Source organism: Triturus cristatus, chromosome 2_1 (genome assembly GCF_964204655.1).
Source record: "Triturus cristatus chromosome 2_1, aTriCri1.1, whole genome shotgun sequence".
Taxonomy (NCBI): Eukaryota; Metazoa; Chordata; class Amphibia; order Caudata; family Salamandridae; genus Triturus; species Triturus cristatus.
The window spans coordinates 1,039,792,283-1,039,819,274 of NC_140581.1; the positions used below are offsets into that span (position 1 = coordinate 1,039,792,283).

The 26,992-nt window shown below is 46.3% G+C and overlaps 1 protein-coding gene across 1 annotated transcript in view; it reads left to right on the forward strand.

The window, feature by feature from the left end:
- The first annotated feature begins 15,479 nt into the window (after positions 1–15,479).
- Positions 15,480–26,992, forward strand: part of LOC146866309 (uncharacterized) — an 88,072-nt gene continuing 76,559 nt past the window's right edge. Inside the window, exon 1 of the mRNA XM_085640843.1 lies at positions 15,480–15,553. The gene's annotated coding sequence lies outside the window, so the exon portion shown is untranslated. The remainder of the gene's footprint in view (positions 15,554–26,992) is intronic.

Sequence of the window (26,992 nt, forward strand, 5' to 3'; positions counted from 1 at the left end):
TGCGTGGATTCTCCAGCTCTGCTTCACCCCAACTGGCCAACTGACTAGAAAAAGTTCCCTCCCTCACTTATGTATCCCTAGGTCAGGTGACCTCTAGCCAAGGCGGCAAAAGTAAAAACCACACCTCCCTTCTAGAAGGTTCCAGCACATTCCAGGAGCTTCCCCATTCTACCTATGGGACAAAAAAAGGCGGGCTGGTGTTGCAACATTGTTGTGGGGTTCCACCCAACTCCTGGCAGCTAGGGTGCTACTATGACAGACCACTCTGCAGTAGCAGGGGTCTGTGGCAGACATATTGGGAGAAGGGAGCACCTGCACCTTAACACTGGTTGGCAATGAAAAGGCGCCCGGAGACCTAAGTCCAACATCAAAAATGAGGGTGGAAAAAATGAGGCACGATCAAAAATAGATGGGGAGACTACCCTAGGGCTGACAGGTCTAACAACACAGATATGTCTAAGTTTGCCCGCTGTCCTCCTCATCACAGCCGAAAGAGGGGAGAGCTACCCAACCTCTAGGGAGTTCTCATCGCTAAGGCGGAAAAACCTGGAGAGACCGTCAGCATTGGCGTGGTCAACTCCGGGCCAATGTTCCACCCGAAAGTCCATCCCCTGTAGGGAAATGGACCACCTCAACAACGTGGGGTTTTCGCCTCTCATCTGCATGAGCCAGCGAAGGGGGCAGTGGTCGGTCCGGATAAGGAAGTGAGTTCCAAAGAAGTATGGCCTCAACTTCCTAAGAGCCCAGACCACCGCGAAGGCTTCTCTCTCAATGGTGCTCCATCGCCGTTTCCGAGGGAGGAGTCTTCTGGATATGAAGGCCACTGGTTGATCTTGGCCCTCGGTGTTGAGTTGCGAGAGCACCGCACCTATGCCGTGCTCTGAGGCGTCGGTCTGCACAATGAATTCCTTGCTGAAATCCGGTGTTGCTAGTACTGGGGCGGTACACATCGCATGTTTCAGCGTGTCAAAGGCTTCCTGACACGCAGCTGTCCATATGACCTTGCGAGGTTGCTTCTTCGAGGTCAATTCCGTCAAGGGGGTGACGATGGTACCATATCCCTTGACGAACCGGCGGTAATACCCAGTGAGGCCGAGGAAAGCTCGGACCTCTGTTTGGGTCTTGGGGGGCTCCCAAGCCAAGATGGTCTCTATTTTGGCCTGGAGGGTTTGCACCGAGCCTCCGCCCACCAGGTGTCCCAGGCACACGACAGATCCCTGTCCAATCTGGCACTTGCTGGCTTTAATTGTTAGGCCAGCACGTTGCAGCGCCTGCAATACCTCCTGGAGGTGTTGCAGATGGTCCTCCCAGGTGCCACTGAAGACAGCTATGTCATCCAGGTAGGCCGCTGAGAAGGACTCCAGGCCAGATAGTACCTGATTCACTAACCGCTGGAATGTGGCTGGAGCATTTTTGAGCCCAAAGGGCATCACTCAGAACTGGTAGTGGCCCTCGGGGGTGGAGAATGCTGTTTTCTCCCTTGCTCCATCGGCCATGGCAATATGCCAATATCCGGATGTCAGATCAATGGTGCTGAGGTACCGGGCTGCTCCCAGCCGGTCCACCAGCTCGTCTGCACGTGGGATGGGGTGAGCATCTGTCTTCGTGACAGAGTTCAACCCCCGGTAGTCCACACAGAACCGAAGCTCCGGCGTCGTACCCGGTGGGGCTGCTTTTGGCACCAACACCACTGGACTAGCCCACGGGCTGCTGGAAGGTTCTATCACCCCCAGCTCCAGCATCTTTGCCACCTCACGCTGGATGCTATCTTTCACTCGGTCAGAGAGCCGGTAAGACTTGTTCTTCACCGGGGGGCTGTCCCCTGTGTCCACATCATGGGTACACAGATGAGTGATTCTATGCGTGAGGGAGAACAACGAGGCAAACTGTCCCAGGACATGGCGGCAGTCCCTCTGTTGCTCTGGGGTCAAGGATGGGGAGAGGATTACACCTTCCACCGAACCATCCTTCTCTTGTACCGCTAGAAGGTCAGGAGGAGCTTCACTCTCTTCCTCTTCGCTCCCATCCGTCACCATCAGGAGAGCAAGCTCTGAACGCTCATGATGCGGCTTCAGGCGGTTGACATGGAGCACCCTTAGGGGCTGACGGGGGGTCTTCAAGTCTACTACGTATGTGGTCTGGCCTCGTCGCTCCACAGTGTCGTACGGACCAGTCCACCGGTCCTGGAGGGCGCAAAGCTCCCAGGTTCCATGACCCACACCTTCTGTCCCACGTCCAACTCGACCGTCCGAGCGTTGCGGTCATACCATTCCTTCATCACGGTCTGGCTAGCCTCCAGGTTCTCTGAGGCCGCCTTCCACAGCTTGGCCATCTGGCTGCGGAATGCCAGCATGTAGCTGACAATGTCACGGGGAAGCTTCTGCGAAGTCTTCTCCCACCCCTCTTTCACTAAACTGAGGGGACCCCTAATGGGATGGCCATAGAGCAACTCAAACGGGCTGAACCTGACTCCCTTCTGCGGTACCTCCCGATAGGAGAATAACAAGCAGGGGAGGAGGACGTCCCATTTACGCCTCAAGCCCTCTGGCAGGCTCCGGATCATACCCTTCAATGTCTTATTGAAGCGCTCTACAAGTCCGTTAGTCTGGGGGTGGTAAGGAGTGGAGAACCGGTAGGTCACCTCACACTCCTTCCACATGGCCTGCATGTAGGCCGACATGAAATTTGTGCCCCTGTCCGACACCACGACCTTGGGGAATCCCACTCGGGTAAAAATCCCCAATAGTGCCCGCGCCACCACCGGTGCAGTGATGGTCCTCAGAGGAATAGCCTCTGGGTACCTTGTGGCGTCCACCAAAACCAGAATGAACCGGTGTCCCGCTGCGGTCGGAGGGTCCAATGGCCCAACAATATCAATACCGACCCTCTCAAAAGGGGTCCCGACCACAGGGAGCGGTTCCAAAGGGACCTTCAATTTAGTCCCAGTCTTGCCACTTGCCTGACAAGACTTACAGGTCTTGCAAAAGGTGTCTGAGGCAATCCTCATCCTGGGCCAATATAAATGAGGGACCAACCGTGCAAAGGTTTTGTCCTGGCCCAGGTGTCCGGCTAAGGGAATCTCATGCGCTAACTCCAGCAGGAAGGCCCGGTAACATTGGGGGACCACTATGGCCCTCGAAGATCCATGGACCGGCACCCTGGGCTCACTGTATAGTCCTCCCAATACACATGATATCCTCCCATCTCCTGACTGGCAACTTGGGCTTCGGCCTGTCGCCGTATGCCTTCAAGCGTGGGGCACGCCCTTTGTGCCTGACAAAATTCCTCCCGGGTAGGGCCTCCTCCCTCATGCCAGTCAGCAAGGGTCGGCAAGTCCTCCACGGGAACGACATCCACCTCCACGGACTCCGGGGGCCCCTCTGCGGCCTCCCCATCCATCTCACGGGGCGTGTCCTTTACCACCTTCTTCTTTCCTTTTCTGGGGTCGGGTTGGGCCATGATTCCAGGCTCCCACCCAGGGTGAGTTTCATGCTAGGCAGCCATGGACCGCGTGACTACGCAAGTCCACCCTGGTAATCCCAGCATCTCGGTGTGAGCTTGAAACTCGACATCTTTCCATTTGGTGTGCTCCAGGTCGTTCCCTAGCAAGCACCCCACAGCCAAGGCAGGGCTCACAGCAACTCTCAGTAGGCCTTTGACTCCTCCCCACTCAAATGGAACACGAGCCACTGGATAGTGACTCACACTGCCGTCAGCCAATACGGCGGGATGGAACTCCTCGGGGACTACTTGGTCCAGGGACACCAGCCGCCGCACGACAGTGGTCATGCTGGCCCCTGTGTCCCTCAGAGCCTCCACCTCCTCCCCGTTAATTCTCACCCTCTGCTGATATTCAGCAGTGTTCGGAGGCAGGGACACTACGGGGACCACCTCTCTATTCCCGAGTGAAACCAGGGTCAGGCCTGTCCACTCCCCTTCCCTATCTAAGGGCAGCTCCACCCCAAGCGCTATACTACTCACCCTGGGACTTTTCCCGCCCGTTGGGGCTGGGGGTCACTTGCGACACTTGGGATCTCCCTTGTAGTGTCCAATCTCCCCACATTCGTAGCACCGCACAATCCTTGGCTGCTGACTCCTGTCAGGGTAAGTGGGTCTTGTGGAATTGGACGGGGGTGGGGTTCCTACTCCCTTCCCAAACTTATTTTGGGGGCCTTTAGAGAACTCCACCTTTTTATCTCCCCCCTCCTTCTTCTGGGGGAACCCTGTCCGCCTTTCGAGCCATCTCCCCCGGGGCCCTTGTGAGACAACCGGGTGCTCACTAGGCCTGGGCAAAAATTTCGTTCCGTTCGCGGAAATTGCGATAATTTGACATTTTTGCGTTCCGCGGAGAGCGCGAAAATGTCAAAAATTCCGGTTTCCGCAGCTTGGCGATAATTTGTTTCTTGCTCGCGCTGTAAAATGATACATTCTCGCGCGCGCGCGATCGCCTTACCTGAATCCCTGCGTTCGCCGACAAGTTTTCTTGATCCGGTCGCGTTCTCCATGAGATGTTGTATTGTTTTTAGCCATTTGCGCTGTCTCGCGACAGTTCGCGCCCGCAGTGACGTCATGCGTCGCGCGATCACGTCTTTCTTCTCGCGATCATGCACCGCGAGAACAACTCAAAACAAGATGGCCGCGCCCGCAAGCAACCACATGGGTAAGTTGGCGACCCGCAACCATGCAGAAAATCTCGCGAACATGCCGGAAAAAAACTTCCGCATCTTCGCGATATTTCTGCTTGTTTGCGATAATTTTAAACATTCTCGCGATAATTTGCGAAGGTTAATTCCGCAAATTCCGCCCACCCCTAGTGCTCACCCAAATATCTGCCTCCTCCGCAAGCTCACGGGGATCCATTAACTTGCGGTCCACCAGATGTTGGCGCAGCTCCGGAAAGCACTTATCCAAGAGGTGCTCCCGTAAAAAAAGATTGTACACCCCTTGATAGTCCTGCACCTCGCTGCCACGCACCCAACCATCTAGTGCCTTTCTCGCATAATCAAAAAAATCCACCCATGTCTGTGTGGACAGCTTATGGCTGCCACGGAACTTCTGCCTGTACCTCTCGGGGTTAAGACCAAACTTTTTCAGTAAAGCCTCTTTCATGGGGGCATACCTGACCTGATCCGCCTTGGCCAAATATAACAGGGTGTCCCTGACGTTGGGAGGTATATACCGATATAAACCACCTCCCCAATTACTCTTGGGTACCCCATGGGCAGTCAAGGCTACCTCGTATGCCTCCAACCATTTAGCAATGTCGTCCCCCAATGTGTAATTGGCAATGACTTCCTTAGGTAGGTAGAATTTTGACTCGTGAGACTCTTTAGGTATGCTGCCACCATTGTCCTTATTGGACGCATTCAATTGGAGGGCGCGCAGCTCCAACTCTTTCAGCTGAAGCTCGTGCGCCAGCTTCTTTTCCTCCATTGCCCATCTCTTGTTTTCTCTTTCTCTCTCTCTTTCGTGTTCTAATTTCGCTAGCTCCCACTTTAATTGCCTCTCTTCCCTTCTGTCCTGGTACTCCTCTGGAGACGCGCTCCTCCTAGACCCTGTCCTACTACTGGCCCCAGAACGTCTCCCTGGGGGCACATTTTCAGACATATCTACGTTAAGTATGTCTAGTACTTCCTGGGCGCTCTCCTCCTGAGGTGCATCTGGCGCCTCCTGTCCCTCATCCTCTCTCCCTTCTGGGTGGGCCTCTACCCATGCCCTTATGGCGGTACGGAGTTCCGGTCCTTTGGCCTTCCGCACCCCAGGCACCCCCATCCCCTGCCCGAACTCTCTCAGTTGCTTTACAGTGTACCCCTCGAGGTCAGCTAACCGGAATTCCATCGTGACAGGTGGGGACTTAGATACCAAGGAAGAAATTCCTAGGATATGAGTGAGAGTAAGCAGCTAACCAGGATTCTTTTACACACTCAGCCGTCCAGTGGAATCAATAAACACAGCAATCAATGGTTTCAGAGCTTTTTGAAAAAACAATAGGCGTTTAATTGTGGCGCCCTCCACTTCACGGAAGGGTGCTGTATGGTCACAGGTCCTAAAATCCCACCGCTCGCCAACAATGTAGGAAACCGGGGTCACCAGTCCCTAACGCATTGAGCACCTGTGAATACAAATGACGGATTAGCGTTACTTAAACATAGAACGCATTGAGCACTTGTGAATACACCTGAAGGATCAGCGCTACGTAAACATAGAACGCATTGAGCACTGCAAGTCACACGGACGGCAGTCCTCAGTTACAGGCAATCCCACGGAGGGGAAACTCTCAGTACGGGGGGGAAATCCCACGGAGGGGGAACTCTCAGTACGGGGGGAAATCCCACGGAGGGGGTACTCACAGTCTCTGCATGCGGTGTCACTCCCACGTGGCAGGGGGCGCACTGGCCTTCTCAAGACTTCCGGGGAGCGGGGGGGGGGCCAGTCTCAGGCCGCCACACGGCCGCGCTACCTTCCAGCCCCCGGGGGTTACCTTTGTCTCGTCGCTCGACTTCGCTCCGGGCCCTTCGCCCGATACGCGCAACGGCGCGGGAAACGTCACGAATCCTCTCTCCTCCTCCTCACGCTGCGACGGCAGCGGCGGGGCCCCGGGCTTCTCCGCGGGCCCCGACTCAGCCCTGTCATGTCCCTGAGGCCTACGGGCCGCGGCGGTGATCACGCTGCTGGTCCTCGCACCAGGGGGGTCACAAATTAAGCGGGAGCTCGGCCAGCTCCGCGCTTGATGACAGGTCAATGTAGGGGATTCCAGACCAGGTTGGGAAGCGCGGGAAACCCAGCACTAGTACCTGGTTGATCCCCTGCAGTCGGCAATCAATCTCCACAGAACGTTTCAATATGCAGCTCGTTGTCATGAGGTTCCAGCATTCAGTTCTTGTCATGGAGTTTCAGTATTCAGTTCTGGTGGCGCAGATGATACTGGCGCCCTTGGGGTTCTGTTCCTGGGGGGTAGGGAATGAGTTGGCGACTAGGACCTTCCTAGTCAGGCTGGGCAGAGGTTCCCTGGGTCCTCCTACTGCTGGGCAAGATCAGTGGGTTTCACAGGATCCCTCACTCACTTAAGAGGCAGCACCTAATCCCTGTCACTCTCAGAGGCATAAGTCCCTGGCTAGGCCCTACTGCCTACACTCCTGCGTGGATTCTCCAGCTCTGCTTCACCCCAACTGGCCAACTGACTAGAAAAAGTTCCCTCCCTCACTTATGTATCCCTAGGTCAGGTGACCTCTAGCCAAGGCGGCAAAAGTAAAAACCACACCTCCCTTCTAGAAGGTTCCAGCACATTCCAGGAGCTTCCCCATTCTACCTACGGGACAAAAAAAGGCAGGCTGGTGTTGCAACATTGTTGTGGGGTTCCAGCCAGCTCCTGGCAGCTAGGGTGCTACTATGACAGACCACTCTGCAGTAGCAGGGGTCTGTGGCAGCCATCTTGGGATAAGGGAGCACCTGCACCTTAACACTGGTTGGCAATGAAAAGGTGCCCGGAGACCTAAGTCCAACATCAAAAATGAGGGTGGAAAAAATGAGGCACGATCAAAAATAGATGGGGAGACTACCCTAGGGCTGACAGGTCCAACAACACAGATATGTCTAAGTTTGCCCGCTGTCCTCCTCATCACTTTCTTCGAACCGGGGTTTTCTATTCAGCCTACACACAGACCATCAGCCAACAAAAGTTCTAATGATAAAGACACAGGGACTGATTGCCCAACTGATATTGAGAAGTCAAAATAAATGCATGCAAGCAATTCAGTCAAGTCAAACATTTTGGCAGGGAATCTTAAAGGAAAAGATAAGTTGGCTTACTGGATTGCTTTTTCTTCTTACAATCAATTTAGTATGTAAACTTGAAAAAACACACCACATGCCCACAGAATGTATTATGTTACTACAAAGATTGAGTCACTACGTTGATGGCATTAAACATTATAATATAGGTTTTAAATGCAATTTACTACTAACTTGACCTCACCAGCCAGACTGAACAACTATCTTGACCTGTACTTAATTATTGTAAAAATATTTTGTTTCATGTACAAGACACCAAACTTGCCTTGAAGATCCAAAGTTGACATGCACGGTGAGCACAGAATCTTTCAATCTGTCATGGCACAACAATTAGCATGCAGATATTTTTTGTGTGAAATCATTACTGATTAAATCATTGATATGTGACTCAGGAGCATAACTCAGGCCCCTGTCCACCTGGTAGGCTTGAACTCTCAGGAGCCCTTCAACCCTTGATGGGTGCCCGTTTCAGCAAAAGGTCAATAAATATCTGTGAGAGATTGGAGCCTCAGTGCACCCTCCTCACACTGTGTGGGTGACGGAACAGGCATTATTTTTCATTACACCACTGGTGTGAATACGGCACAACAAGATTTTTTATCAAGCACACAGACAGTGCTGAAAATGTCATTCAGCGCTGCAAAAACTTTTATAAATTTGTGCCATAAAGCTTTTAACTACTACACCTAGGTCCTGATTGGTGGGAAACAGGACAGCCTGACAAGCTGTCTGCAGTCCCACACCCTGAATCACAATGCGACCACCTTCAAGGCAGTTGCAAAGTGTATATTCTGTATTGCGGCAGGTGCTGTGGGCACACGCTGCAGTACAAAATATATACCCTGTGCATATCCCTGCACTATGTGGCAGGTAACATGCGGTGCCTGTCACATGGTGCAGGGATATATTGGGGGGCATCATAGGTGCCCCCCAGGTGCCATGTTCGAGTGCCAGGAAGGAAGGGGGGCCTGCTACGGGCCCAGATGTCCCTTACCACCTTCCTTCTCATGGCAGGTAACCCGCCATGAAACGGCTGGCGGGAAGGGACATTGTAATCCCGACGGCAGTGCCTGGGCAATCACCGCCACAGTTGTAGGGATACAAGTCCCTCTGACAGACCTGATGTGTGGCGGTTGGTCTCTCCGACTGTCAACCATCTGCCCGCCATCTTAATGTGTCGGGCGGTAATCAGTATTACGATTGTCGTGGGATCGCCACTGATGGGCTGTCGGTGGTAGTCCCACCGTCATCTTAATCAGGCAACTAGTTATTAAAGGATGAGTATTCCTTCAGAATCCCTCTCATTTTGCCTTCTCAAAGCCAGTGGTGTTTATGTTATGTTATGTTATACAAGTTTATAAAGCGCACTGTTACCCGAGGGTGTCCTAGCGCTGCACACTGTTTCCCTGAAAGAAAGTCCACCCTCCCGAATGTGACCGGATAATTAGTCTGGGAACAACCAAGTCTTCAAATTTCGTCTGAAAGTAGTGAGTTCCGTAGCAGACCTTAAGTAAAATGGAAGTTTATTCCAGGCGGAGGTAGCTCTGAGCACAATGCTCTTGCCACCCCAGCTGGCCTTATTTGCCCTTGGAACTGCTGCCATTTTGGCTTCCGATGACCGCAAAGTTCTCCTGGGGATATACCAGTGGATCCGTTCTCTCAGATCTTTGGGTCCTGTTCCCTGAAGGGCTCTGAAAACCGTGCAAAGAGCCTTAAATTGGGCTCTTTTTTTGATTGGGAGCCAATGAAGATGGGTAATCCCTTTCTTAATTGATACCGATCTTGGCGTGCCAGTAAGCAGTCTTGCTGCCGCGTTTTGAGCCATCTGGAGTCTGTTAAGATGTTTATTGTTTATTGACAAATAAAGACTGTTGCAGTAGTCTAGACAGGATAAAATTAATGTAGTGACTACCGTTCTAAAACTATCTTCCTCCAGAAGGGGTTTAATTTTTTTCAGAGTCTTAAGGATAAAAAAGCAAGTGGAAACCACTTTACTAACCTGATCCCCGAAAGAGAGGGTGTTATCCACCATCACACCCAGATTTTTTACAGAGCGTGCGGGTACAGGTAAGAGCCCCATCTCACTTGGCCACCATGCTGGGGACCAGAGATTGTGGTTATTACCAAAGCTTATCACCTCGGTTTTGCCCGGTTTGGAACTCTGTAACAACGTCTATGACTTTTTTCATGAAAAAAGCACCAAGATCTAAAGCAACTTCAAAATCCAGCCACTCCCATAGGCCTCCCAAGCCTGCTAACCTCACCAACTAAGGACTTCCAACTGACATCATAGAAACCTCTATCCATCGAGGACACTGCAGCAATAATGAACACAGTCCACGGAAATTCACAAACCCCTGCCCTCACCATATCTGCAACCTGGGAAGAGCCACGATCAGCGATGCACTCACTTACATCATCAACATCTTCCTCAAGACAGCCACCTTCCCAAACAGCGGGAACACGTAGAGGTCAACACCTTCCTCAAAAACTCAGTTACCATTGAAGTACTCAGCACCTATGACTCATCTCACTGCTTCCCTTCTCAGCCAAAGTCATCAAAAAGACGACCAGCAGACAATTCTCTGACCACCTAGAATTCCACAAAATCCTTGATGAGTCACAATCAGAATTCTGAAGCAACCTAAGCACAGATATAGACCTCGTCACTGCCATAGACAACATACACACCATCCTCAACTGTGGAAAGACCACCACCCTCATCATCCTTTAGACTATCCACCACTTTTTACACCATCTCTCACATCACCAGACTACACACAGTGGCAATACAAGGACCAGCACTCAAATGAATAGTGTGCTTCGTCTCAGGAAAAATGCAGTGAGCCAGGCTCCCGCCCTTCACATCAGAACCCAAGGAACCCATCTGCAGAGTCCCACAGGGATTATCAGCCCCACAGTTTTCGAAATATACATGACTGCTCTGGCAAAGATCATCAGATCCCATGGAATCAACGCAATCTCCTATGCCGCAACACCCAGCTCATTTTTTCCCTTTCAGATGATACTGTCATCACCACGACAAACGTCAAACACTGCATGACCAGCGTGGCCAAATAAATGAAAGAAAACTTCCTCAAGCTCAACACAGACAAAAACAGAATACTTATCTTCAGGAATAAGAGCTCACTTTGGGATTCCACCTGGTGGCGCACCGATCTTGGACCCACACTCACCCCAAGCAAACATCCTAGGAAACTCTACCTCATCCTGGACACCAGCCTTATCTGGAAGCCCCAGGTCAACACTGTCACCTCCTCATGCTGCCACATCCTTGGTATGTTACACCAAGTCTTCAATTTGCTCCAACTGGATGCCAGACATACTAACACCAGGCACTAATCACTAGCATATTGGACTACGGCAACGCACTCTATGCCTGCATCCCAATCATCTCCTTCACAGACTTGAAACCATCGAAAATGCCACCGCCAGACTCGTCCTCAATCTCCCAATCCAAACCAACACCACACCACTCCTCAGAGAACTCCACTGGCTCCCCACCCAGAAGCGCTGTCAGTTTGAGCTTCTCACACACTCATTCAAGTCACTACACAACACGAGACCTGCATACCTCAATCACCTGCTTCATTTCCACCAACCCACCAGACTACTTCACTTAGGATCACTCTCACTCACACACACACATACACCGCATCCACAAAGGCAGAATGGGAGGTCAGTCATTCTACTACCAAGCCCCTAAATTCTGGACCGACTTTCCCCCATACATGAAGGCCTCCTCCTCACTTCTTAAATTCCACAAGAGGCTAAAGACCTGGCTTTTCAATTAGTGTTCTTGCGTGACCATTAAGACTGCCAGTATTCAGGCCCAGCCTCACCCCACGGCTACACTCATTTACTCAGCACCTGGATACCCTCATGGGAGACAAGCAGCACTCTACAAATCCACCTTACTTACAAGCACTGCTTTATGTACGGTGACATCCCCACATTTATTTATTACCTGTTTTTAGAGAAGTGCTTGTCTTTAACAGAATCATGCCCAGTTTTAAGTGCAGATACGAAATGCTGCACCACTCTAATAATGTCTTTCCTCTTTTCTGATGTCCATGCATTTTTATTTGCTTCTGTAAATCAAAGTATTGTGTTGTGTAGGGTCTGTTTTTAGTGAGCCCATACTTTGTTGTAGCGTAACTCCTCCTGCTGGAGACAAATCCAAATCTGACTCAAAACTGGTCATCCACAGTGCCAAACTCCCTCTAATAACAACTTAGGGCCTAATTACAATGTTGATTGGAGTTGGCTCCCGTCAACACCATTTCGGGGAAGGAACCGCCCGACCTTAGATTGGCGGTTCCGACAACCCCATTAGGATACGACTGCACATGGTGCGGTCGCACACTTCCATTTTTCAATGGGAGCTTGTGCAGCAGGCTGAAACCACCCGCAGCATTAGCTCCCATTGAAAAATTAAAGTTTGTACTCATGCCTGCACCATGAGGCAGGCACACAGTGCAGGTATGTGGGGGGAAAGAAGCCCTGCTAGGGGCCCCCAAAGTCGGTTTCCAACAGCCAATCCATGTCGGAAATGCCAACATGGATTGGCTGTCGGAAACCGACATCATAATCTCGACGGCGGAAACGCGATCCTTAAGGGATTATGGTGCAGTTCTGACTGATCGACGGGCTCCTTGAGCCCTCTGGAACTGAGTGGGATTACACCACTAATTTAAACTCTGACCGCTGTCATACTAATGAGGTGGTTGGAGTTTAAACCTACCACTTCGGTCACAAAGACTCTGATCAGCGGTCGGAGGCTTTCCGACCAACATTGTAATTAGGCCCTGAGCCTTCCCTTCTATCCCATTCACTACAGATTACCAAAAGGCGGGCATTGCTGTATCCTATTTGTACCAAGATATGAATCTTAAGAAAGTTAGCAAAAAAAAATCTTTTGGTTACTGGGACTTGTAGTTTAATTATCTTGAATATAAAAAAGCAGACCTGATGTTCGAGAATGGTGTGAAAGCCAGGGTCAGAGCAGGCACTGGTCTCAAGGGAAAGCTTTATGATGAGGGGGCACTACCACTAAAATAATGAAGAAACGAAAGCAGCATGGCCCAAACTCGACAGGCCTGGCACAGTTTCTCATCTGTGTGAGAGACATTGTGAGAGGCAAAAAAAGGGTAGTGCTGGCAGGCCTCATGCACTTTCCAGCGTGGCATTGCCTTTGAGTGAGAAGTGTTTGCTGCTGCTACAGGGCGCCCTCTTCTGCAGGGGAAGGGGAGAGCAGTCATCAAATAGTATGTGGCAGCATGTTTCCGTCACCACTACTTGCTTGTTATAACTTCTGAGAAGTGAATAATGACATCATTGTCTTATTACAGATGTGCTCTGAGGTCAGAATGTTAAAATAATATAAAGAACAGGAGTTTTTGCACTTATAATATCTCCCGCTGATTATCAATTAATACCTTCCCTCTACCTCACTCTTTGGCAAAGATACTACACTATGGAATTCTATCTAGTGGCCTGCAGAACTCAGACCAACACCCAGCCAGGCCACCCAGGCAAGGAACCTCGCGGGCACTAGTCAACAATGAGCTCGCTGTAACCAACCAAGTCAACGCAGTCTCGTGCTTGCACACAATAGGCTCAAAAAGATCTTCAAGTATTTCCGATTAACATACTCAGATCCGCCACTCAAGCCCTCCTCACCAGCATGCTGGTCTATTCCAATGAACTCTACGTCGGGATGAACACACAGCTAATCAGAAGACTCCAGAACAAACAAAATTCGCAGTCAGACTCACGCACAGACTACCTAACTGCACTCACATCACTCCGCACCTCAAAGACCTCCACTGGCTCCCTGTCCACAAACACACTCTTCAAAATCACACACATACCTCTGGACAACATTGGCCCCACTGACCTCAATAACGCATCAACATCCACACACCTACCAGACATCTTCGCTCAGGCAGACTCCTATCACCACACATCCCCCACATGTAACGAGACACAGTGGTTTTGCCTTTTCCTACCACGCTCACCGAAGCCTAGAACAACCTGCCCCTTCACGTCAGAGCCGCCTCCTCAGTGCTTGAATTTCGCAAAAAAAACTAATGACCCGACTCCTCACCTAGACAAAGCCCAGCCATGGCTGGCTGAGCAGCTGCTTCCAGCTCCAGTATACCTTCACGGCTGAGGCGTGTGCTCTACAAATACACCTAACATGACGTAACTTAACATACATAACATAGTATAGCCCTCCCTTCACCTTTTTTCTTGTATATAACACTGTCACCTTAAATGGTCATACATTAATGTATGTATTTTCTTGTTAATGCTCAGTAGGAAGCAAATAAGTAATATAAGTGCAGATGTATACAGCTTAAAATACTATTTATTACCATTGTTGAGTGTGGGGAGAGGGCACGAATTCATGGGAGGCACAGCCTCGAGGGGGTACAATGCCCCTTCCCTCCCTCATCGATAGTAATAAATGCCCCGATTACTTACCGGTAATCTTCATTACTCCGAGTATAGTCTTTTTGTGGTGTGGAGCTGAAGCTCACTTTGTTAGTCATGTGGCGAGGAAGACTAACGAGGAGGTAATGGAGTGTTATACTCAACTAATCCGCATGTATGGTTTGTGGCAGTCTGCTTTTCTATTCAATCCTGTCAGCCAAAGAACAAGGGGTTCAATCCATGCCGAGGTAGAATCACATTTCCCAGGTCCTCACATTTCCCAGGTCCTCAATTGATTTCTTCAGAAACTCTGGTAGTAAAATGGAATCTGTGAGAAAATAAGCATTGCTTCTCATGTTGTTAGAGCTGCACCCTATTCATAACAGGAATATGGCTTTTGCACTTCAGTAATAAATACACGAATTTGCGGTTTGAAATAAACTAGTTCCAAATAAACGTTTATTGGACCACATCTATTTTGCATGGCATACTCATTTTAGCATGCGCCTTGCATGTAGAACATATAAAACTATTTTTTTTCATTTTGGTTCATAAAACTTTATTTGTAACAACTGGATGTTAACACTTCAATCGTGAAAGGTAATTTATCCATCATGAAATATCTCGTGCAGTTCGACGTATCCCAGAGTTGCTTTCCTTGCCTAGACGTTAATGTGCAGTGTTACCAGCAAGGTATACAGTTGCCTACCAAAGGAAGGTGGGCCTCTGATCCAACCAATAAAACTGGGGCACTCTATTCATTCTTGTAGCAAAACACAGCCATAATTGGGTGTAGTTCCATCGCAGCGCGGGACCCGATTCCACTGTTCCCGCTGCAAAAGTTACAGCTAGGCCCCTGCGTGCATACATTCGTTTAATGAAAAACGCCACAATAAAGCCAATGGCTAGCCTTATCATGATGGAACGTAAACCCAGTCATTTTCACTGAGGTATGTAATTCAAAAAGAAACAATCAATTACCTGGAGCTCATGTAATCCATGCCCTTAATTCTGAGCAAGTGATAGTTTAACTGAAGCCAGCGTAATAATTTAAAGCCCAGAAGGTCAATTATATCTCCCTCAGAGGTGGCGTTGTGGGAGATTAGTGTGTTTACCTGGTGAGCAAATGAAGTCATTCACAAGCGGGTGAGATGTGATTGGTGCGGGGAAGCGCAAACGCAAGGTTATATTCTAGACGAGCAGAGCATTGTGGTTACAGTAGCCGTAGAGCCTGCAGTCGAATACAAACAGTAGGAGACTTCTGCACAGAAATAAAGGTTTCCCTCGCTGGCACCAAAAACAGGTAGGCTGCTTCATTAGCAACTATTGATCCGTTTGCTTTTCTTGAGTCCCTAGAGGCCTCAATGGAAACACCCAAGCTGGCTCCTGTAGGATTGCTTTATTCACAGTATTTATACATAGGAGCTTCGGTATATTCGATCTCATTTTAAAAATAGAATTTATGGCATTGGATATATGTAATCTAAAATAAGCCAAGCTGACACCTTGAAGTAAAGATAAGTGAGAGGGTGAAAGTGTATGAGGGAGAAATAGTGGGAGGGGAGGAGAGAAAGTGAGAGTGTTTATCTGTAGTTATGGATGCATGAGTTAAAACTAGAATTTATGGCATTGGATGTATGTAATCTAAAATAAACCAAGCTGACACTTTGAAGTAAAGATAAGTGAGAGGGTGAAAGTGTATGAGGTAGAAAGAGTAGGAGGGGAGGGGAGAAAGTGAGAGTGTTTAGCTGTTGTTATGGATGCATGAGTTAAAAATAGAATTTATGGCATTGGATGTATGTAATCGAAAATAAGTCAAGCTGACACCTTGAAGTAAAGATAAGTGAGAGGGTGAAAGTGTATGAGGGAGAAAGAGTAGGAGGGGAGGGGAGAAAGTGAGAGTGTTTATCTGTAGTTATTATGGATGCATGAGTTAAAAATAGAATTTATGGCATTGGATGTATGTAATCTAAAATAAGCCAAGCTGACACCTTGAAGTAAAGATAAGTGAGAGGGAGAAAGTGCATGTGGGAGAAAGAGTGGGAGGGGAGGAGAGAAAGTGAGAGTGTTTATCTGTAGTTATGGATGCATGAGTTGTGCGAGCAAGTGCAGTGCGTGCATCTTTTTATGAGTGTCTCTATGCTCTTTTGTACCTGAAAGTGTAGGCATCTGTGTATGCATTTTTGTGTGTGCACGTGCGCATGGGTAAATGATTGTGGGCCTGCACGTGGCCTAGATGTATCTCTGTATGGGTGTGTAAGTACGTGTGTGCAATCACTGTGCATAAGTATATACCTGAAAATGCATCAATCTGTGTGAATGTGTGTGCGAGAGAATGAAAAAGAGATACAGACTGGAATAGGGATGGGGTGAGATAAAAAAGCATACAAGAAAAAGGAGACAAAAGAGGGTAAACGACATTTGTGCTGCATGTGAAACCTGATGGAAAAGTTTGAGTGGTGCAATTAAAGAATAACCGAAAAAACATATATTTTTAAAGCATGATTTTTTGCCTATTTCTGTCACAAATGCAACTTATAAATGCAGTGTATAATATTTTATGGCACGCAAGGAAATCATTGCAAATTGTATCTGCTAGTAATGAACCTTTGCTCGATACGAGGTGCTATTCTAAGAGGAAAAACTGTTATGAAATGTTCATTCCTTAGTGGTTAATTATTTCAAAAATCTACATCACACCTAGACTGAGGGGCGACCACATGAAGAGAGTTAATAGCTGCCTGCAGAAATAGGTTCAGCTGAGTACAACTGGGGAGAAAGGATTCAAACATGTCCCATCTCTGAAGTACAACCATCTTAAATTTCTCAGACAAAAAATCGATTGACAAGTTTATTTTGAGAAAACTGCCAATGCTAATAATACACGCTTCACAGATATTGCTGTATCATGTCTGTATTTGTTATATTTTTCGATTTTCTCTCACAAAAAGAACATTTCTGTGACTGGTTTACCCTATACTGTTTTATAAAATCACCAAATTCACGAAGTTTTCAGTTTCTCAAATAACCTTCACAATGCCACTTAAAATGAACATACAAACATCAGTCTCAAACAGGTGACTGTATATAAGTAAGGTGGAGTTGTCTTGTTGTATTTTTGTTATTCAGAAGGTTCAGTCATTTTTGTTGTTTTCAATACTCTTCTAGCAGAGATGCAGACCACATTTATTCCACTTGCCTGCGAGAAATCCGTCCTCGTGGCTAAATCTCACATACAAAAGTCACACAAGACTAGTTCGACTACAAATTGTGCCCAGGCTGTGCCACAGATCAAGGGGTAGATTTACCAAAGACTTGCACTGCCCCTGCATGACACAAGTCGTTTCAAGGCAACAAAAGTCCTTAACAGGCACGCACAGACACTTTGCCAGTTTTGCGTGATTTAGTAAATAGAAAGTAACGCAACGCAACGCAATGCTGCCTTGCATTACTTTGTGTCGGGTGGGAGTTACATAGGTGGAGCATGGACATTCCCATGCATCCACCCATGAATTTTGACCGTCCCAGATTCACTAACACTTGTATAAATGGGTTTGCACCAAAATGGTGCATCTACCCAACAGAGGCGTAACAAGGAGAAATATCCTTAATTATCCTCTTTGCTTCCTCCTTCCACGTGTGCTTCATTTTGCAGCACAAATAGGAAAAATCAATGTGCCTCTAAGGATTGTTTTTGTGAGCTTTCTGCATATAAGTGTTGGGTCCATGCGTTATCAGTAAATCCATTCAAAAAGGGGACTGTCTAATAAAGGAAGCATGGACTGTTGAGTCAAAATGGAGTACAGGATCATGGATTACCGAGTTACTAGACAATGCTGAAGCAGTTGCACCGCTTACTTTCTGTTGAAGAGGAAACAACCCCTGCTGCATGCTAAAATTCAATGCATGCCTTGCAAGGGCCCAGATTGAGCAGGTCAAAACTGAATGACATCCTAAAGAGGGAGAGGGACAAGGGTTCACTTCTTTTCTGTCTTTGCACTTTCTTTGCTATGATGATCATCTCAGAGCTAAGGTTAGCCGTTTCAAGGGCCAGGTACAGCCTGGGAGGAATACTTAAAAAATCCAACGTTTGATGTGGATTTGGGCTCTTGCTCTACTTAGCACCTCATTATGAGTAGGCCAGTAACTGGAAAAATATTCATAATAACAAATACATCTGATTACACTGCGTCAGAATCCATTGGGTGCAATTCTACCCAATTAGGAGCTTTTTCTCAATAATGGGGAATAATATGCAGAGTTTGATGTTTACCTCACCAAAAACCGCTTCTCTGTAATACACTAGGCATTCTTGACCGATAAATATTAGCAGGCTTGACCTGCCGAAATGTATCCATGGATGCAGTTTTTATTGCAATATTCATAATTTTGATAAGTACCGTAAGATAAATTACTGCACGTATTAGAATTGAATGGCCAAATTAAATGAGGGACTATTTCTCTCTGACATCCATTGTTTGGACTACGTCTGATTTTGCAACCACAAGAAGGAGCAGAGGGTGTGGTCCAGTAAGATGTCATCCTTGTAGGTGATCCGCAGGCAGCAAAGAGATTTCTTGCACCAGTAATCCCAGTTTGGGTGTAGTTATAAAACATCTCAGAAAAGGTGACTATCAACAGTTTTGTCAAAAACAGCAAAATCTGTTGAGAATACTGACCAGCTTTCCCATTCTCCTTCTATTTCTCCTTATCAACATAACTAATGGGGGAGCAGCTAGATTTAATCTCAAGTACAAATTAAAATATGCAATCTAAAACCATCTAATAAAATTTATGAGCCTTGAGCAAGCTATTAAGCAAATTTAAGAAACATGGTAGGACATGATGAAGCATCATACAAAGGAATTGACAAAATGCAGAGATTCTCATAAATTTCCATACAGATCACCATTAATACTGCAACTATTCAGGAAGGAGGATATTATTAGCACCCTGCTACCATATGATAAGCATTCTTCTAGAGTAAGTCTGCAGATTAAAGACTGTAGGGCACATATTTCACCTCAGTGAACTGGTGGGAACGCTTTAGACTTGCAAAGACAATTGTAGGAACAAGTGGAGGATCAACAATACACTTTTAAGGTTTGATCCAAAAGACAAGGGCCCTGAAAAATAAGAGCCTGTAAATCTAACGCCAAATGGTTCAGGATCCCCCAGGGTACACGTCTAAGTTTCTGCAGGAGCTTCCCTTGAGTTACAGACCTCTGTTTTTGGGATTTGACATGTGATATTTTTAAGATCATTTCAATTGCAGAGAGGCACAGCCACGATGATCTACTTTGGGATGTTCTCATTGTGGAATTCATAACTACCTCCCTTGCTTTGAAACAGTCCCCCATGAGTATGCTGGTTCTGCTATTTACTCATCCTCTGAAATCAGCTGTGAATTTTCAGACTACAGAGCTCTTAAAGAAATGCTGGCCAGCTATACACACACTGCTCACACCATGTTTGTAAATAGCTTCATACCTCGGCCCATGCAGCTGCAAGTGGAGGTTGATGCCTATGGCACATAGGATCTGTAGGCAAATCGGGTGCAGAGCAGAATAGGGAGAATCATGCCTGTGCGGTGATTTATTGAATTGTTTCTTTATATAATTTATTCATTGGTTTTCAAACAGAAACACACAACTCTCAAAGCATAGCCAGATGTATGGAAGTGTTGCTATTCACTTCACCTCTTCCCTGGCAGGAGTAAGATGTGCTCCTTCTCAGTGAAGGATTCATTAAATTATCCTTTGTAGTACCCACCTACCAGGCCCATGTTCTTTTTAAATGGTATGGGTACTTCATTGGAAAGTCAAAATGAAGTGAGGCACCCTATCATGCCCTAAATAAAAAAATCTGTGTATGCTGTGGTTCCTCGCTCATACTTATATGGCACTGATGTGTATCCCTCCCAAAGAGGTCACCCTTTAACCTATTTGGTAGTACAGAACTTGCCAGAAGGAAAATGGACAGAAGGATGGAGGAACAAAGATGGGAGCAGGGTGGCTGAGGGGCACAGAAACACAAAGTAGAGGAGGGTTTAAGGCAAGACACAGGCAGACGGGAAACAAGATGGAGACATCTACTTAATTAAAAGCAGGAAGCACTGTGTGATGAACTGATCTTCTTGGGACTAGAGAGCTTTCAAAGATTCAAACATCTGTTGGGATGTGGGGATCATGGTGAGATTAGAGACCCAAAAACAGCCTTGGCGAACATTTACAAACCAACCAGCTCTCTCAGTCTCTTCGCACACTTGCTCTCTTTCCAACCATGTTTTTTCTCTCTCTTTCTCCTTCTCTTCTCTCTCTCTGTTTACTTTCCCTCTTCCTTTTCCCTCCCTTACTGGCCATGCCTGGGAGTACAATCAGAATACAATCAGAGTGTTACAGCAGATACATCATATGCTGTGATACAATCAAAAGAACAAACAGCACCTCTTTGAAGTATGGCACAAAGGAGGCTGAAAGTAACCAGTGAAAATTGTGGTGAACTAGGATAAGGTATGAGAGTGACAGACAACTTTCCTATAAAATAACTGCCCTCAGACTCCCATGAATTAGATGTGTGAAGTCAAGTTAATCCTTGCTGCACATGGGGACATGAGTGGGCACAGGTGATTCATTTAAGACATGGAGACTCATTGTGCAGGCGTGAATTCATTTGTCTTTGATTGTTTTCTTCTCACTCTTTCTTTTTGTTGCAGAGGGAGAGAGATGTTACATCACAGGTAATGCTGCTCTGTGGGTGGGACTGAGTCACTCTGCCCCTTTCACATGAGGAAATGAGAGAGGAGGGAGGGGAGGAGGACAGGAAAGAGTAAGGTCCGTAGTAGAAAGGGTGTAGAAGGAGTAGTATGCCATGAAGCTAACTCTTGACATAAACAGGTAATTGAAAGAGAGAATCACCAGGGTCATGACTCCAAGAAGGGGCAATGAGAAAGGTTTAGTGACTGAAGTAAGTGGGGCAACTGAAGCCACGCAGGATTAAAATTGGTGAGGTGGATTCTAATATTGAAAACACTTGAGGAATCAGAGTGTGGGAATCAGGGATCTAGACTCTGAGGGCCAGAGTCACAAAGGTAAAATGAGAGGAAAGTCTAACTTTACGACTTTCGGTATTCACAAAGGTTATTTATCACTCATAAATGCCCTTTGTGAATACAGAAAGTCGTAATGTTCAACTTGCTGATTGGTTGTCAGCACTTCAACCAGAAAGTGATGGCAGCCATCTTGGGACCAATTTACATAATAGCACCCCACTGAAATGCATTGTAGTGAATGGCTGTTTTTGAAGGTCACTAAAAAGAGAACATATATAGGGATAACAGATTTTAGTTACAATTTAAATCATTTGTTGCTATGGTGATTTTAACCCATGAAAAATCCCCTGCTGGGGTTTAAAGAATTATATTTGAGATAAAACAGTTTTTTCATGATTTTCTCATAGACGTTATAGATGGGGCTCCAGAAGCTTAAATGAGAGCATATTTTCTGTAAATTTGCACTCTGTTTCTCAGCCATATGAGAATGGAGTCTGACATTCTGAATAAAACATGTACCCCCAACAGGAGCAGCCTGTTAGTTGATTCCTTTGTGTTCTACTGCAGCCTCCCAGGGTGTTCTAAAGAACAACCAGAGTGCTAAGAGTCTTAAATATGACAAAAGTGTGACACACCTGAAACCATCTCGATTAAATCAAACTGGTAAAACTTAAAAAATTTAATTTAGAGAGGAACAAAATGAGGGGGTTCATTTTGTCATAGAAATTATGGTTAGTGCTGAGGAAAGAAAAATTATGACATGATTGAAGTGAGTTCTCAAATATCTTCCTCTTCTATTTCATTAAAACATTCTGACATGTAGACTGAGACATGCTCTTTCAACATTAGAAGCAGACTGCCAGTTAACCCCCTGATGATCAGTGTAATGTTGTACAATCAAGCAAAGTAGACATATATAGGAGATACTTTAATACAACACCTCATCCAACAAAAACTCTGTATTCTATGTTCTCTTTGACATTATTCTGCCTGGCGACATCTAAGCAGGCCACTAGACAATATCACAATACTCCTTTCTACAATAAGATATTACAATAACTGACTAACAAAACAAAATATGAATTGTAATATAAAATCTCAAAATAATGCAGACACATACATTAATTAAAAAATCTTCTTCATATTAGCTAGAAGCAAAATAGATCCTAAAATCGTATTTCACATAGTCCTTCAAATATGACAGAACAGAACAACTGTGTGTACTTCTTCTACATTCTTCAGACTATTTGTATTATAATCTCTAGACACTATTCCTCCCCACCCTCAAACCTGAGGATCTGACTTCAAGTTCTCATTTCCAATTACACCAGATTTTAGTACAACCATCAACTATTTTTCCATAGTCTTGTATCCTTAACCTTTACTGTATTTCGTCACTTGAATGGGGTTGGTACACTTAGACCAAGCCATTCATCATGCTGGAGCTTTGATCTGTGCCCAATCCCCCACATACTTCTTTCTACACTTAACTTTTTTCCTTCCATCAAAATGTTTTTATTTTTTTCTTTTGTTTTCAACTCACAATCTCTCCATGCCCTAGTTCCATTTAATTTTAGTCCCTTGTCCTAATCCATCCAGTGTGGACACAATAAGGTATTGAACGATCTTCCCTTGATTAACTCAAATGGAGATTTCTATGTAGTAGAGAGAGGTGCCATGCAATGGGCAAAAATGCATTTCTGTAACTCCTCCGTCCAATTTAGAGAATTCACTCTTGATAACTGTATGTTTTGTTTTAACACTCTATTAAATCTTTCTATGGCTCCATTCGTTTCTGGATGATACACCGATCCTTTTTTGTGTCGTCTTCCACATGACTCCAGAAAATCGTTCATTTTCTATGAGCAAAATAATGTCCCATTGTCATATAATAGTGATTTTGGAAAGATTTCCCTCTTAAACACTCCTTGCAAAATCTTGATTACAGTATTAGAGGTTATTTCCTTTACACAAGAAAACTCTACGCATCTGGAGTATAATTCCATCATAAGTGCAAGGAAAGGGGTATTTTGCTCACCTCCTAATGGCCCACAATATCAATTGTCACCTCTTGTCATGGAGTGTCCAGTAATTTCCGACATACCATTGGCATCGTAAATGGCCTCAACATTTTGTCGCTGCTCCTACATTGTATACACTCTCTAACCACACTTTCAATACTTAAATCCATTCCTGGCCACCAGAAATTTGTTCTTAATCTTTCCTTGGTTTTTACAATCCCCATGTGACCTTGATGTTCTTTCTCAAATGATTTCCACCTTACTCAATGAACTAGGAGATACCAATTTCATTCCTCTCAATAATGTGTCTCTATCCACAGACAACTCTTCAAATACATTAACCCAGGTTTTCAACAAGGTTTTCCCATTCTCTTTACCAGACTGTATTTTCGTAACAATTTCCATTAACTCCACATCCTTCCTTTATTTTTCTTTCCACACTGCTTCCATTAAGGCTTCCCATTGTGATTTCACAAACATCAAATTCCTCTTCTTTCTGAACATCCTCTGAAAGCTCAACTTCTTTTACATTTCCCAGCAATCTGGATAAACAATCACTGTCAGAGTACTAACTCCAGGAACATGATCAACCATAAAATCAAAATCCTACAGAGGCACCACCCATCTTCTGATTCTTGATGATATTCATCTAGACTTTTCTTTTGAAATATCTCCTTTATTGCCTTATGATCAATGTCAACTCTAAAATTAGTCCCCCAAATACAATTTCAAAACGTATTCAGTGCACAATATATACCCAAAGCCTCTCTCTCTACAACTGAATAATTTAATTCTGCTCCACGCAATCTCATAGAGGCATAGGCAATTAATTGTTCCTTATCAGTTCTCTTTTGCTTCAATAATGCCCCTACACCTGTGCAACTAGCACCAGTTACTATCTTCGTTTCTTCCCCAGGTGCAAAAGCCTGTAAATTGGGGACATTTAGCAATTTCCTTTTTAAGTCATCAAATTTTGTCTGATATTCCAAGGTCCACTTAAATTCCCTATTCTTCACCAGTAACTGTATCATAATATTAGATTTGTCTGCCAGATGATTCTAAATGAACTTTCCATAATACTCAACCAGGCCAAGAAATGACACCACCTCCTCCTTAGTACATGGTGCCGTCAATTTGGAAATCGTGTCCACTTTGGAGCCACAATTCTTCCTGTAATTAGGTGACCTAAATAATTAACATCTTGTTCAGCAAATTCAGATTTTTCTCTTTTCAGAGTCAAAGCTGCATCCATTAGTATCATCAAAACAACTTTCACCCTAGAATAATGCTCAGTAAGTACACTTCCAAAAATCAAAAGATCAGCCTGATAGCATTGAACACACATAACTCCCTTTAAAATTGAGGCAATAACTCTCTGAAATCAGCATCAGTTACATCACACAAGGACACGTTCCTTTTGGGCTTTAGGCATGGAGAGATTAAGTGATTTGCCCAGAATCACAGGATGTCGAGCTGATGCTGAAACTTGAACCTGGTTCCCTAGTTGCAAAGTCTGCAGATCTGGCCGTAACGCCACATTCTCTCCCCTAAGTTCAACATTAAATCAAGTGATCAACTTGGATAAAACAAATACCAAGATCGTCATTTAAAATCGTTATTTGAGAACTCAAAAAATATGTCCTTGTAGCTTTTTAGAGTACTAACTATGATTTCTATGGGAATTAGATACTCTCATTTTTATAATTTCTAAAGGAAATGCTTTCGGTATTAGCAATCTAGTTGCTCATTAGAATACTGTGGGGAGGTAGATGTTAGGGGCTCCGATAACTGAGGGCAGGGAGAAGGGTGCAGATGCAACAAGTTGACCATGCTGGGCAGGCCGGAGGGGCAGTGGCAATATAACAGACCATTGAGGGCAGAAGGACGCAGTAGCAGTCGACCAACAGGCCCAATTCGGACAGGAGACTCCTATTGTTTTTTTTAGCCCAAAAGGGATTTATTTTATATGTTTCCTGCCTAAACTCTCCTCTTTTTCAATGTAAGTCAATAGGGAAAATCCATTACCCAGGTTTAAAAAGAAAACATCTTACCAAGTTCAATATGTTGGCAAGTATGGTGCACTGGATAACTGAGGACAGGAGGAATGGGGTAGGGACATGGACTTGGATAACAGAGGGCAGGAGGGAGATGGGCAGGGGCACCAAACTGATCTTATATGGCAGGTTTTAATGGGTTGCAGCAGCACAATACACATCACTGGGCAAGTGGGACAGCAGTGCAGCACAACAGACCTTGGAAAGCAATAGGGAGGAGACTGGGCTATGTACATTGACAACAGAGAGCAGAGGGTAAAGAGGCAAGAGCAGCAAGATGACCATACCAGACAGAAAGGAGGGACAGTTGCAGCATTACAAACAATGTAGGGGAGAAGAAACGGGGCAGGGGCTCGACAACGGACCAGACAAGGCAGGAGGCAGGGTATTGGGGCCTGCACATTAAAAGCAGAGGGCAGGGGGCAGGGCCTCATCAACAGGCTGACCATAGATGGCATGTGCGATAGACACTGGCAGCACGACACACCATGAAGGGCAACAGTTAGACAATGGAGGGAAGGTGAGAAGGTGGGAGGAGTTCAGGGGCAGCAAGATGACCACACAGGGCAGGTGGGAGGGGTTGTGGGAGCACAGAAGGCCATGCATGACAAGCAGGAGTGCTAGTGGCAGCTCAACGGCCATGGTGGGCAAGAGGGTGGGGGCAGGGGCATGCACAAAGGACCATTTAGGACAGAAGGGAGGGGTAGGAACTAGACAGGGGAATGAGACAAAAGACCACACAGTGTATGACGGAGGAGAAGTTGCAGCACAACAGAGCATGGTGGGCAGAAGGGAGTGGCAGCAAAATAAACCATGGAGGACATGAGGGAGGGGATGGGGCATGAAACTTGAACAGGCAGAGTGGTGGTGCCAGGGACAGGCAACAGTCATCTGACCATGCTGGGCAGGTGGAAGTGGCAGTGGCATATAAATCAAACACTCAAAGTAGATAAGAGAGGCAGTGGCAGGTCAATAGAACATGGTGAGCAAAAAGGAGGGAGCAGTGGCAAGCACACAAACATTGGAGGGTGGATGAAGAAGGGTAGGAGCAGAAAGCTAAGTACAGAGGCTAAGCAGGAGGGCTATGATCGGGCCTAGAATTGGGCAACGGAGGGCAGGAGAAGTGGGCAGGGACATCAGGCTAAATGGAGGGCAGTGGCAGCACATCGTACCATGCAGAGAAGGAGGGGGTTGGTGCATGGATTCGGACAACAGATGGTGGGAAGGAAGTCGATGGGGCAGCAATCTAACTCTTCGTGGCAGGCGGGAAGTGCAGTGGCAGACCAACGGCCAGACAGGGCTGTAATGAGGGAGCAGGGACATTGACTTGGACAATGGATGGCATGAAGGAGGGGGGCAAAGTGACAATCTAAACTTTGTAGTGCTAGATGCGCTCCTATGGTTTGACACCACGTGATGACCTTTGACTGCCATCACTTTGATTGACTTTTGTTGTTTACTTTACCCTAGCCTGAATGTACGTCCTGCATATGCCTTTTTCTCTTAAAGATTTTTTTCCGTTTAATCTTGCAGTCTTAAACAGGGAGCTGTCACAGAGTACAACAGCCTTGCCAGGAACAGAACATGTGGGATGTGTATTTGAAAGCATGAGAGAG